The sequence below is a fragment of the Balaenoptera musculus genome, chromosome 4 (assembly GCF_009873245.2).
Source record: "Balaenoptera musculus isolate JJ_BM4_2016_0621 chromosome 4, mBalMus1.pri.v3, whole genome shotgun sequence".
Taxonomy (NCBI): Eukaryota; Metazoa; Chordata; class Mammalia; order Artiodactyla; family Balaenopteridae; genus Balaenoptera; species Balaenoptera musculus.
In genome coordinates this window covers 131,843,348-131,858,532 of record NC_045788.1, presented here as the reverse complement: position 1 = coordinate 131,858,532, position 15,185 = coordinate 131,843,348, and positions in this window count along the sequence as shown.

Here is a 15,185-nt window from a genome sequence, read left to right as displayed (position 1 = left end):
AATTAGGAGAGACTCTCATAGAAATATTATCGGAAGACTAAATTAAAATTCTCCTTCCACAACTAACTAGCTAGACCATGTAACTAGCTGGTATGCACTCCTTTCTAAGTACCTCAGAAAGCTGTGATCATAATGCTGCCCTCCCTTTTGACTGCACAGAGTCCCTGCATCTCTCAAACGTGATTATGCATTGGAAAGGGGTTCATTACTTCTGTTTGCTTCCACAATATGTTAGTTAATATCAATACTCAGTTGTGAAGCACTGGGAGATAAACACCAATAGATCTGTTACTTTTTCGGATATGAAAATCAACAACAGAAATAGGAAATGTAGCATTTATACTAGAACCAAAATTCATGAATGATCAGTGTGACCATCTCAGCCTTGCAGAATTCAAACATAAAACCTGCCTCTTGGACTTCCCTGGTGGTGCAGTGGTTAAGAATCCGCCCGCCAGTGCAGGGGACACGGGTTCAAGTCCTGGTCCGGGAAGATCCCACATGCCGTGGAGCAACTAAGCCCGTGTGCCACAACTACTGAGCCTGCGCTCTAGAGCCCACGAGCCACGACTACTGAAGCCCGCGTGCCTAGAGCCAGTGCTCTGCAACGAGAGAAAACACTGTAATGAGAAGCCCACGCACCGCAGCGAAGAGTAGCAGTCCCTGCTCGCCGCAACTAGAGAAAGTCCACGTGCAGCAAGGAAGACCCAACGCAGCCAAAAATAAAATAAAATTTAAAAAAAATTAAAAAAAAGAAATATAAATGCTTCTATATATGAAAAATAAATTAGAATTTAGCTGACAACTTCTAATAAAAATTTTTTTAAATAAAAAAATAAATAAAACCTGCCTCGTCACTGCCCTGGGCTCTAAAATGATTTTTCACATATATGAATTAATTTGATGCTAACAACAATTGTTTTGCATACTAGAAATCTAAGATTCAGAGAATCAAGTTCACCTGCCTAAGATCGTATTAAAAACCAATTCCCTGGACTCTGCCCAAGGCTTCATAATAGTAAAGTAGCTCAATGTGAGGGACATGGTACAGTGAGGCATAAGTAGGTTTATTATTTTACTTGTATAAGTATTTTCTAAATGCTTAATAGTGCCCATTTATTTGTATTACTTGGAATTGAGTTGTCAACATAAAATTTTTGGTAATTAAAGTGTATTTCTTTCATTATAAAACTATACATTTCAATCTTTCTTTTTGTAATAAATTTATTTATTTATTTATTTATTTATTTTTGGCTGCATTGGGTCTTTGTTGCATAGAGCAGACTTTCTCTAGTTGTGGCGAGCGGGTGGTACGCAGGTTTCTCATTGTGGTGGCTTCTCTTTGTCGCGGAGCACGGGCTCTAGGCATGAGGGCTTCAGTAGTTGTGGTACGCAGGCTCAGTAGTTGTGGCCCACGGGCCTAGCTGCTCCCCAGCATGTGGGATCTTCCTGGACCAGGGATCAAACCTGTGTCCCCTGCATTGGCAGGCAGATTCCTAACCTCTGTGCCACCAGGGAAGTCCCTCAATCATTCTTTAATCAATATTTATTTCCTTTCATGTCAATATTCACACGTTATATTGCCATCTTAGTCCAGATTCTAGCCACTCCCATCTTGCAGGACAGTAGTGATTATTATAAAGGAATACCAGTTCTGAAGGATGCTATTAGGAGCTATAAATGCAGAAGATTTTATATTGAATCAATTAGGATACTCTCAATCACGAATAACAGAATTCCCAGCATAAACTGGCTTCAACAATAAGGAAATGTATTGGCTTTCATAATTCTAAGTCCAGAAGTAGAGCAGGCTTCAGGGTTGGTTTAATCCAGCAGATCCAGTTCAGTTTTTCTAGGATTCTGTTGGTTCTGCTCACCATCCTATGGCAGCTTCATTCTCAGGCTGGTATCAAGATGGTTGCAGGCATCACATACAGAAGATGCTATTGTCTTCCTTTCTGTCAGTCTCTGGAACATGAGAAACTTTTCCCCAGAATCCCCCAGAACACGTCATCTTGCATCTCATTGGACTAAATGTGTCAGATGCCTATTCTTGAACCAACCTTTGAGGTCAGAGGAACACCCTGTGCTAAGTGGCTAATATCCACATTTCTGAACAAATCACTAGCAAGCGGGATTACATTATTACACTTGTCTTGGATAAAGCATGCACTACCTTTGGAGTTGGGATTAATCTTCTAAACTTCATAGTTGTTAGACAGCAAAGGGATGAAGTGGATCAGGGGAGGCATTTGTCATTGTTTTTGGTTGAGTAGCCTCTGAACCTCCTTCTTATGTTTGGGATAAGAATCTGGATTTATTTTCCCAGATTATAAATTCTGGTGGAAAGCAAACTCTAATTACCTATGATTGAAATTGAAAAACAGATTTGTCAGTCCCCACGAGCTTTTGTAGCTAGGGTGTGGGCAAATGACCTAGACTTGGTCAACTGGACACCTCTCCTTCCCTCAGCCATCCCCAGAGATGAATCAGTAGCAAGTGACCCAAGGAAGCAGGGTCAGAATAGAATCTGAATGGTCTGCCTGGAAGGGATCTTTCACCATGGTTAATTGACCATGGAATTTCTAGGACCAAAATCATAAGGAGCCCATAAACAGAGGCATGGTCTGAGACACTTCAATAGAGATTCTCAAATGCTAGACCTGAATTAGTTTACAAACCCAGAGCCTCTTGAATGAAGGAAAGGTCAGGAACTCTTGATGAAGAACGCTACAATATGATCACAAATATGTATTGAAAATCCTCATTCTGATCTTCCTCCAAAACAGTTACCATCATTAATCAGAATAAATGTGTACTAGAGAAGGGAAAATACCTAGATCTTCAGAGCATTGTTAGAAATTGGGTCTGTTACTAATGCTAATTCCTATGGAAGCAGAATACCACTGTTTTCTACCAGTCAGAGAGAAGATTTATGGGGAGTAAGGTAATAAATTGAGTTTTGACTTAAGTTTGTCTTCATTAGGCTCAAAGAGCCCCCAAATCTGTATTTATTTCCTCAGCTTACAAAGGTATGGGAACCGATATATACAACAGAGTAATTCTCCACTTTGGCTCTCTAGTCCATGAAATAAGGGTCATTATGATAGGAATGGCCAAGTGCAAAGTGATGGAGCTCTCCCTACATAAAATAGCACATCATAAGTAATATCACATCCCTAGGAGAATTTCAGAGATTAAAAGACCTGGAAGATCCAGAGGTGATGATTGCTACCACATTCCCATTTAACTTTCTAGTTTGGCCAGTGAAGAAAACCAGATTGGTCTTGGAGAGTAACAATAGATTATTATAATCTTAATCAGTTACATCTGCTGTTCCAGCAGGCTTCATTTGACAAAAGCAAAAATACAGAGACCCTGGCACTTGGTATGCATCTATGAATTTGCCAAAAGCGTGTTTTCTCTATCCCAACACACAAAGAACACCAGAAGCAAGTGTTTGTTTGTTTGTTTGTTTGTTTGTTGTTTTACCTGGCAAGGACGATAGTACACCTTTACTATCTTACTTCAGTATTATGTTACTTCTCTGGTACTGTGCCACAGTTTGGTCTGCAGGAACCTCAATTGTCCAAAGGACATCAAGTTGACAGAATCTAGGGAGCTGAAGTAGCAGACACCCAGGATGACTGGGTTAGACAATTCACATCAAAGCGTGGAAGCTAAGTCTCATAAAACTACACCAGATTTGGGGTAGTGGATTTGAGGAAGAGATGGGGGAAGGGGTCCAATAATGGAGGACATGTAGGGCTCTCTCCCCAAGAGTACGCTGTTGTACCTTGCAAGCCCTATCACTGGGAATCGGGTGCCATGTGTGTGGACTTTAGATTGTATAATACATTGGGTGTGCCATCTGACTCCATGGGTGACTCAACCCTCAGTTTGGAGAGGAAGAAGGTCCAGAGCTGGTCCAGGCTGTAGTATCAGCAACTCTGCCATTTAGCACTTGTGACCCAGCTAAACCAATGAGGCCTGGCATGTCTCTGGCCATTTGGGATACAGTAGAGTCTGTGGCAGGCTCTGATAGGAGAACCAAACAGATGACCCTATGGTTCTAGCAAATAACAAACAAACCTCTCAGCAAATAACAAACCTTTAGAGAACCAGCTCTTGGGTTGCTATGCTACCAGGCAGCATGACATAGTGATTGGGAGCTCGGGCTGGCTTTAGGCTGCCTGAGGTTGAATCTCATCTCTACCACTTACTAATTGTGAGACTGTGGACCACGGCTTATCTTTCCTTTGTCTTGGTTCCCTACCCATAAAGCTGGCTTAACAGTAGAGACTTGATGGGAGGATTAAATGTGCTCACGCATGAGAAGTGCCTGGCATGGCGTCTGGCACATGTGAACGCTCCATAAATATTAGTTATCGTATCCCATACGTTGAACAAGCATGAATTGTGCCACAAACAAAACCTTAGTTCTGTGTTTCCCCTCACCCCTTCAACCTCTCCTCAGTGAAATTAGTCTTCTCATGAGCCTAGATGAAACTCTAGGAGGCCCTAGAGCTTTTCTACTCATTTCTAGGTAATAAATGAGTCACATTAAGTCACAGTTTCAATTTACTGGTTAGAAGGTCAGAAAACTCAACTTGACAGCATTAAATCCTCACCCTTCCTTGACTTTTTGGCTGGAAGCTTCTGCTCCTCCTCTCCCCCTGCTCATGTCCTCCCCAACTTGCCAGTTGTTCGTTTGGTGCCACCAGGGTGAAGCAGGAGTGGGGAAGGAGGAGAGAAGGGGTCTAGACCAGCTCTCGTTTGGCTGGTGGCTTCATGTTGAGTCTCAGGGCTGACAGATGGTTAGTGCCGGATCTCTCTCATGGGTGTTTTGGTGGGTTCTTTAGAGGTTTTTTCTGGATCCTTTTCTTCCCCTCTTCCTTTGACCACGAAGGATGTACCTATTCTGTGTGGTCTCTTGCAATTCCTTATTTAATCTCTGGGCATGCAATACCTGGTCAACTCTAGCATCTTTCTGTCAAGGTCTCCAGGTAGCCTATCCAATAAGACCCAAAATGAACCACGTCACTGCTTTCCGTCTCCCACTCAATCCTGAGTGGTCCTCAGGAAACACTCAGAGTCACTTCCCCTACCCACCTTGGATCCAGGCATCACAACCCTGGTTCTGCCACCAGGAAAGATCTTACCCTCTAGATTCCTTAGGAGTCAGACCCCTAGCCCATGGGCTACGTTAGTTGCCTTAGACGTGGTTTATACCTGTCTCTCACCCTCCATAGAACACATTTCAAAACTCTCCCAGTGACCCCTGAAGTCTTCCTCATGAAGCATGAGATTAGAAGTCAGCAAACTTTGCTTGAAGAGAGCTGGGTAGTATATTTTAGGCTTTGTGGGCTCCAGATCTGTGTCATAACTACTCAGTTCTGTGTTGTAGCTTGAAACACAATATATGGACAATATAGACAATACGTAACCCAGTCAGCATGGTTGTGTCTCAGTAAAACTTTATTTATTTATTTATTGTAACATATTCTTGTTTAAAAAAACTCCAAGTGTTTTTATTTTTTAAATTATTTATCTATTTATTGGCTGCGTTGGGTCTTCATTGCTGCACGCAGGCTTTCTCTAGTTGTGGAGAATGGGGGCTACTCTTCGTTGCCGTGCACAGGCTTCTCAGAGCTCACGGCGCAGGTTCAGTAGTTGTGGCGAACGGGCTTATTTGCTCCTCAGCATGTGGGATCTTCCCGGACCAGGACTCGAACCCGTGTCCCCTGCATTGGCAGGCGGATTCTTAACCACTGCGCCACCAGGGAAGTCCCAAAACTTCATTTATGAAAAGGTGATGACCAAACCAAAAGTTTGCTGAATGGGAGTGTCGTATTCCTCCACCCCTCATCTCACTTCCCAATTATGTGGGTTGGAAGCTGGAGAAAGACAGCCACTTTCTCATTACCAGTCTCCTTACACCAATTCCTCTCTCTTTGTAACCTGACCACTTTTATCATCTCAAAGTGGGGAGGGATGTTTAAGAGTTTAAGAAACACTTTCTCAGACATTTCCCTTGAAAATGTTCACACATGGACTTGCCTCACCATCACTTTTGTAACTGATAACAAATTGTCCACTTATGTGGCACCTTAATTGAACATGAGGCAGGAAATGTTTTAAATGCGTTAGCCTGGAGATGGCTGCATTCTCCAGCTGGTGCATCCAGTAGAGAACTGAAGGCTGTGCCTTGAAAGTCACAGAGTGAACTGAGTTCCTTTCTCAAAAAAGGCATAGCTGTCATCCTCCATTCTATCATATGCTGTCTTGCTTTCTTAAAGAATGTGGCACACACCTTCAGTTTCCTTGTTAACTGGGGTGTGACATTACAGCAGCCTTGTTGTGACTTGCTGTAAAACGGATGTCACTGGGGGTTATGGAGGTGACTAGAACCAGTTTCCTTTAAAAAGAATGGCCCTGACAGCTTTGCCTTGATGAGTTCTTGTGCCTGCTTTCTACAGATTTTTCTGTCTCCTTCCTCACTGTCAGCCTGTCAGCAGCCACTTCACATTGCTGTCAGTTTGCCTATCCCTAGCAGCCTCCTTCCCTATTTTGCTACCTTTAATGTGCTTGGACTTAAAAATCAAAGACTCAAGGTGTTAGAATTGTTGGATAATTGTAGTAGGAGTGAGGGCTGAGTGATTGTCCAGTTGGTGGCATATATGATCTTAATATGTGGACAATAAGACATCTATTTTGGCTGCTTACACACTTGTTTTTATTTGTCTGTTTAGATGGAACATTTATTGTGGCTGCTTACAGATATTATTCATTCACTCATCCCTCATTTATTTATCTTTTGCTTGAATGCAAGTGCTCAGCCATGCTGCTAATATTTTGCCCCCAGAAATGACCTTTGTTTTGGATGGGGTTAGAATTGCTTTTTTAATCTTCTGATTGATTTATGTACTCACAAATGTACAGAATTTTATATAAATGCATACATGTGATCTATGTATTTTTCGGACACTTTTTTTTTTTTTTTTGCTTTCATCCTCTCCTGCCTTCATCCACATACCCACATTAGGGCTCCTTTCCCAACTGTGAGGTAGCATGTGCCAACAACTGGGTTTATATCCTTCCATATTTTCTGCATGCACGTACAGTCACACAACACACACTCACACATGGAGCGTCTTTTGTTTAGATGGCAGGCAATCTTTGCTGTCCACTCAACAGCCATACTTTAGGGCCCTTCCTCCCACTTGTTCTTTGTTAACAGAATTTATTTGTACGGATAGTAAGCAAAGATCTCTTGGTATGAAGAAAGTCACCCATATTCTAGCTCTAAAAACTGAATCTGGATGGGTTTTAAATAGGGAATCTCATTCTTCTTTTCATTTGTTTAGGGATGAGCATATAGCTCAGTTCTGGTAAATAAGAGGTAAGGAGAACTGTGTAAAAAAGTTCCTTTTTTTTATATAAGGAAATGTACTATGCCTGCTGGATTTCACAATGGGGCCACTTGAGATTCATGGCCATCAGTATTACCTGAGAATCAGATATCTCAATCAAAATACCAGTAGAATTTGTTTTTTCTCCAAAATTGATCAGCTTTAGCTAAAATATATAAGGAAATGCAAAAGAACTAGCATATCCAGGATAATCTTGAAGAACAACAAAATTGGAGGACTTACTGATTTCAAAACTTTAACCGTAAACTATAGTAATCAATACAGTGTGTTATTAGTGACCGAAGGAATAGAATAATAAGTTAGGTCATAAATACACCTACACATATGCAGCCATTTTTTCACAAAAATGCCAATGCAATTCATTGGGGGGGCGGGGGAGAAGGCTTTTCAATAAATGGGGATGGAACAACTTCTTAAAAAATGAAACTTGAATCCTATCTCACACATACACAAAAATTAATTTGAGGTGAATCATAGGCCTAATACGAGCTTTAAAACTATAAAGCTTCTAGAAGAAAACAAGGCAGATAGCTTCATGACCTCGGGACAGGCAAAGATTTCTTAGCCAGAATACAAAAAGGATTTAAATATAAAAGAAAAAATTAATACATTTTACTACATAATAATCAAAAGCTTCTGGAGACTTCAGCTTCTAGTGACGAGGTAGTAACAAGGTTCAGATCTACGCTTCTGCTGTAAAAAAATATTTGAAAACTGGAAAATTTATAGGAAACAACAATTTTCAGAAAATGGACAAAAGACAAATTACTGACAGGGGAACAAATATAAGAATCATCAAAGACTTCTCATGAGAAACTATGCAAAGAAGAAAACAATGAGATAACACACATACAATGCTGGGGGGAAATCCTGTAAATGTAGTATTCCATACCCACTAAAAATATCAAAAATAAAAATGAAATATAGGCTTTTTCAGGTAAACAAAAGCAGAGAGATTTTCAGTGATAGTAGACATGCACTAAAAGAAATATTAAAGGAACTTTTTCAGGAAGAAAGAAATCAATACCAGATGGAAACTTGGATCTATATAAATGAATGAAGAGCACTGGAAATGTTAAATATGTGGGAAAATATAAAAAGGATTATCTTGTTTTTTAAATGTCCTTAAAAGAAAAAAGACTGGGAATTCCCTTGTGGTCCAGTGGTTAGGACTCAGCACTTTAACAGCCGTGGCCCGGGTTTGATCCTTGGTCAGGGAACTAAGATCCCGCAGACCACGCAGCACGGCCAGAAAAAAAGAAAAAGAAAAAAAAAGAAAAGAAAAGAAAAGAAAAATGACTGTCTAAAGCAAAAACAATACTAATGTGTTGTGGACATATGTAGGAGTAAAATATAGGACAACTGAGCACAAGGGTTGGAGAGAACACAGATAGGTTAAAAGTAAAACCGTGAAAAATATATATCATGAAAATACTGATCATAAGAAAGCTAGGGATTCCCTGGTGGCACAGTGGTTAAGAATCCACCTGCCAATGCAGGGGACATGGGTTAGAGCCCTGGTCCGGGAAGATCCCACATGCCATGGAGCAACTAAGCCTGTGCGCTACAACTACTGAGCCCGCGCACCTAGAGCCCGTGCTCTGTAACAAGAGAAGCCACTGCAATGAGAAGCCCGCGCACTGCAATGAAGAGCAGCCCCCGCTCGCCACAACTAGAGAAAGCCCACACACAGCAATGAAGACCCAACACAGCCAAAAATAAATAAAATAAAATAAATTAATTTAAAAAAAAGAAATTGCACGGTATTAAAAAAAATTTTTTTTAAAGAAAGCTAGAGTGGCTATATCAATATCAGACAAAATAGAGTTCAGTCTCAATAAATTTAAAAGGACTGAAATTACACAAAGTATGACCTCTGACCACAATGAAATTAAATTATAAACCAATACCAGAAAGATATTTGAAAAATGCCCAAATATTTTGTATTGTATTCCCAAATGTATTATATGTAAATAATACATTTCTAAATAACTCATGGATAAAAGAAGAAATCACAAGGGAAATTACAAATACTTTAAACAGAAATGGAAACACAACACATCAAAAAAATTTTTTTTTCAACACATCAAAATTTTGAGAGGGAAATTTCCTTTTTCTTTTCCGGCCACGCTGTGCGGCATGGAGGATCTTAGTTCCGGGACCAGGGATCAAACCCATGCCCCCTTCAGTGGAAGCACAGTGTCTTAACTACTGGACCACCAGGGAATTCCCTAGAGGGAAACTGAAAGTTTTAAATGCTTATACTACAAAAAAAAAATGTCTCAAATCAGTGATCTAAGCTCCCACTTTAAGAAGCTAGAAGAGCAAATTAAATACAAAGCTAGCAGAATAAAGAAAATAATAAAGATAAGAGTGAAAATCAATGAACCAGAAAGTACACAAACAATAGAGCTAATCAGTAAAACCAAAGAAGCTCTTTCTTCAAAAAGATCAACAAGATAAGTAAACCTCAAACTACACTGAACAAGAAAATTCTAAAAAGAACATTCAAATGACCAACATCAGGATTGAAAGAGGCAATATCACCACAGACATAAAAAGGATAATAAGAGAATATTATGGAAAACTTTATGCCAATAGATCACCAACCTTTAAATAGACAAATTTCTCAAAAAATACAAATTATCAAAACTGGCTCAAAAAAATAGAGCACCCAAAGAGCCCTATATCAATTTTTAAAATTGAATCATTAATATAAAACCTTCCCATAAAGAAGACTTTAGGCCCAGATGGTTTCACTGGTGAATTCTAACAAAATCTTAAGGAAGAAATAATAGCAATTCTATACAAACTCTTTCAGAAAATAGAGAAGGAAGGAACTACTTCTCAACGCATTTGATGAGGACAGACTATTCGGACACCAAAACCATTACAAGAAAAAGAAACTACAAACCAATATCACTCATAAACATAGAAGTTAATATTCTTGACAGAATATTTGCAGACTGAATCCAGCAATGTATAAAAAAGGGTAATACCCCGTGACCAGTGGTATGTGTTCAGGAATGCCAGGTTGGTTTAACATTCAAAAACCAATCAATGTAATTCACCATTAAAACAAAATAAAATAGAAAAACCATACGAGCCTCTCAGTAGACATGGAAACAGCATCTGACAAAATATAACACCCACTCATGATTTAAAAGATTTTTTAAAAACTCTCAAGAAACTAATAGAAAGGAACTTCCTCAACCTGTTACAGGGCATCTATGAAAAACCTACAGCTAACAATGTAATGGTGAAAGAATGTTTACCCCTGAGATAAGACACAGGATAAAGATGTCCACCTTTCCCTTCTTTCATTTAAAATTGCCTAGAGGGGTGGGATAGGGAGGGTGGGAGGAAGGTTCAAGAAGGAGGGGATATGGGGATATATGTGTACATATAGCTATTTCACTTTTTTGTACAGCAGAAACTAACACAACATTGTAAAGCAATTATACTCCAATAAAGATGAAAAATAAAATAAAATAAAATTGTACTGGAGGACTAAGTGCAAACAAGAAAAATAAATAAAAGACATACAGAGTGGCTAGAAAAACATAAAACTGTCTTCCTGCAAGACATGATCATGTATAAATGGCCAATATGCATATGAAAAAATGCTCAACATCAGGGCCAGGTATTAGACTCTGGGGAAGTAGTCCATGAGGAAGGAATCTATCTGTTTGTGCACAGGCTTTCTCTAGTTACGGCGAGCGGGGGCTACGCTTCGTTGCGGTGCACAGGCTTCTCATTGTGGTGGCTTCTCTTGTTGCAGAACACGGGCTCTAGGCGCGCAGGCTTCAGTAGTTGTGGCACGGGCTCAGTAGTTGTAGCTTGCAGGCTCAGTAGTTGTGGCACGCAGGCTCTACAGAGCAGGCTCAGTAGTTGTGGCGCACAGGCTTAGTTGCTCCGAGGCATGTGGGATCCTCCCAGACCAGGGATTGAACCCGTGTCCCCTGCATTGGCAGGCGGATTCTTAACCACTGCGCCACCAGAGTAGTCCTGGAATGTATCTGTTTTTGCTTGCTGCAATAGCCTAAATACCCAGTGCAGTGTCCATAGTAGGTGTTTGCCTTTATTTTGTGAATGAATGAATAAAAGGGCAAATGTTAGATTCGGGTAGTTTAGTCCTGAGAGGTGACATTTCACTTCAGTCAAGACAATTTTAATATTTCAATTTTGGAAAAAGAATCTTAGATCCCTATTCTTAAGTAAGACAGAATATGGCTAAGAGAAACTGTTTTCCTTTAGCAGTTACTTTTGATGGTTAATTTTCTGTGTCATCTGGCCTGGGCCACCAAATACCGAGATAAGTTATTTCTGGGTGTGTCTGTGAGGGTGTTTTGGATGAGATTAGCGTCTGAACTGATGGAACCACAAAAATAGAATGCCCTCTCCAATGCAGGTGGGCATCAGCCAATCCACTGAGGGTCTGAATAGAAGAGGTGGAAAATGGAGGAATTAGCTCTTTTTTTTCTGGCCTCACTGCAAGAGCTGGGACATCGCATCTTCTCCTGCCCTTGCACTGGTTTTCAGGCTGTGGCCTAGGACTGCCCACCAGTTTCCTTTCCTTTTTTTAAAAAAAAATAGTATTTTGTGTTTTTAAGGGCCTTAAGTTTTGTGTTTTTTTTTTTTTTTTTTTTACAAATTTATTTATTTTTGGCTGTGTTGGGTCTTCGTTGTTGCACGCGGGCTTTCTCTAGTTGCGGCGAGCAGGGGCTGCTCTTCATTGCGGTGCACGGGTTTCTCATTGTGGTGGCTTCTCTTGTTGCGGAGCACGGGCTCTAGGCACGCGGGCTTCAGAAGTTGTGGCACGCAGGCTCAGTAGTTGTGGCACACGGGCTTAGTTGCTCCACGGCATGGGGGATCTTCCCGGACCAGGGTTTGAACCCGTGTCCCCTGCATTGGCAGGCGGATTCTTAACCACTGCGCCACCAGGGAAGTTCCCCACCAGCTTTCTTGATACTCTAGCTTGCAGATGGCAGATTTTATGTATATATGTATCTCCATATACAGTCATCCCTTGGTGTCTGGGGGGGATTAGTTCCAGGACCTGTTGTGGATACCAATACCTAGGGATGCTCAAGTCCCATAGTCTGCCCTCTGTATTCACCGGTTCTGCATCCACGGATTCTACCAACTGTGGATCATGTATTAAGTTTGCTATCCACATTTCGTTGAATTTGTGAATGCAGAACCTGAGGATATGTAGGGCTAACTATATATTTACTGAAAAAAATCTGCATATAAGGGGACCCACATAGTTCAAACCTGTATTTTTCAAGGATCAACTCTATATAAAATATATATGGAGAAAAATATATATATATTAATGGTATATATATGAGAATATATACATATATATATTTATTCTAATGGTCTGTTTCTCTGGAGAACACTAATACATTACTCATATGCTCATATGTTTACTATCATAACTAAGATTGTCTATCCAAAACACTTTAGGGTTGCTACACACTTATCTGTATGATTTCTTTTTGTAAGGAGCTTACTCTTTATGATTACAAAGGTAATACATGCCTTCTGTACGGAGTCTAGAAAGTGCTGAAAAATTAAGAAGAAAGTGAAAATTCCCTAAAATCCCATCACCCCAACTGACATTGAGCTCTTCCTTCTTCCACTTCCTGTTTTCCTCATAGTTTGTTCCACTATTTTGGCACTAACAACATAAAGGGCATGGAGATAGAGACTGACACAAAAAGGAATCAGGTGGGTCCCTTGGGGACAGAGGGGGACTGACGTCCATGTGGAATTTTCTAGTGGGTAATTGGAAATGCGGTTGTAAACCAGGAGAGATTTCAGATCTCTAAGTGGGGAGGGACAGGGGTCACAGAGGTGTCAGGTGAAATATCAGGAAGGGGAGGAAGCTGGCCAGAGAAGGAAAGCAGACCAAGAAGAAAGGAAGAATCTTGTACAGTATCATTTGTTTATACTTGCTCCAGAAAGTATATGGGGTAACGCATTAGAAAGAATCTGTTTTCTCTTGAATTCTTATCTATGAATGTTCTTCTGGGCTCTTCAGGAGTGAGATGCTTTCTTTCTGTATTCTCCACACCTGCAGACTGTAGCCAGCATGCCTTTCAAGAGAATGAGTTGACATGTGAAGGGCACAGAATTAACCAGAATACTACTTTCTGAATGCCATCTTTTCTTTCCTCTGAATATTGATTTCATCTACTCTTTTTGAAAACAAGTTTGTTTGGAATGGCTTTTCAGAACTATTTCCACACCCACATTATGAATACAAGAATCTGTTTAAATCTATGTTCTTTGAGAGAAGGCAAGTTTGCAAGTGGATAAAATGTCTTGCTGATTCTTGTCACATGCATTTATGATCCTCCAGCCATCTTTTTAATAGGCTGCATTCCTACCGCTTCAAGGTGTGCTCACAAAGGACAGATCTCATGAGTTTTTGTTATTGGCCCCTAATTTCCTATTGTACGATTTGACTTGTGTGCCTGGAGAGACAGAGATGGAAGCCCAGCAGTAGTTCTGCAAGTGGTTGCCAGACGTCCAAAGCAGATAGAGGTGCTGCCTCTATCTTCTGAAAAGAAAAATGGTAGAAAATGCTGCCAAGGCACCCAAAGCCTTGTCGATAACACATATTCCCCAAACAACTTGTTTAAAAGACCTCCCAAACACTATAACATATAAACCAAACAACTCTAAATAGAAAAGAACCCCCTAAATCTAAATTATCTACCTCAAACACAACATCTAAAATATTAGATGTCAAATCTTGTTCCTTGTACGTTCAAATCTCAGTAGAATGGTGCACAGGAAATGTTCTCCTTCTGGCCATCATTCCCTCAGTTCAGCAGCCATTACAGAGCTCAGTAGCTATCATGCATTGAGTCCCAAACGCAAAATGTCTGAAGCTGAACTCACCACCTTCTCCCCAGCTCAAGACTTCAAACTTCCTTAGGCTAATCCATTTCCCTGACTCACAGGAGGAAACAAGATTGCAGATATGAGCTGGGGGAGAAGGAATTCCATTAGGCTTTGTGGGCCCATTTTTTTTTTTTTTAATTTATTTATTTATTTATGGCTGTGTTGGGTCTTCGTTTCTGTGCGAGGGCTTTCTCCAGCTGCGGCAAGCGGGGGCCACTCCCCATCGCGGTGCGCGGGCCTCTCACCATCGCGGCCTCTCTCGCCGCGGAGCACAGGCTCCAGACACGCAGGCTCAGCAATTGTGGCTCACGGGCCCGGCCGCTCCGCGGCATGTGGGATCCTCCCAGACCAGGGCTCGAACCCGCGTCCCCTGCATTGGCAGGCAGACTCCCAACCACTGCGCCACCAGGGAAGCCCCGGGCCCATTTTTAAGATCTGCCACTGTTCACAGAAAGAGGGAGGGGAAGGGCAAGTGCACAGCAGACTTTTTCGGATAATAACAAGACAAGGTAAGATGTGCTATAGCCGGGTCATGGAAGCATATGGTGGGAGATGTTGAGTCTCACTAGGAGGAGAGTGGGGAAGCTTTTCAGCACAGTGCCTGACACAAAGTAGGTGCCTGAAAAGTGATTAATGATTGAAAGGAGGTAATGTCTGAATATCAACCTGATGCTAAATGGGCCTGCCTACATGGAGGAGAAGGGAGAGATTTCACATGAGAGCAAAAAGGCAAGCTGTGTCAATTCCCAGACGTGTCCAGGAAATGACAAAACTTGGGTTGTGCCCTGGCAGTAGGCTGGCAACATGGTATGGGGGTCTTGGACAGGATTTGGT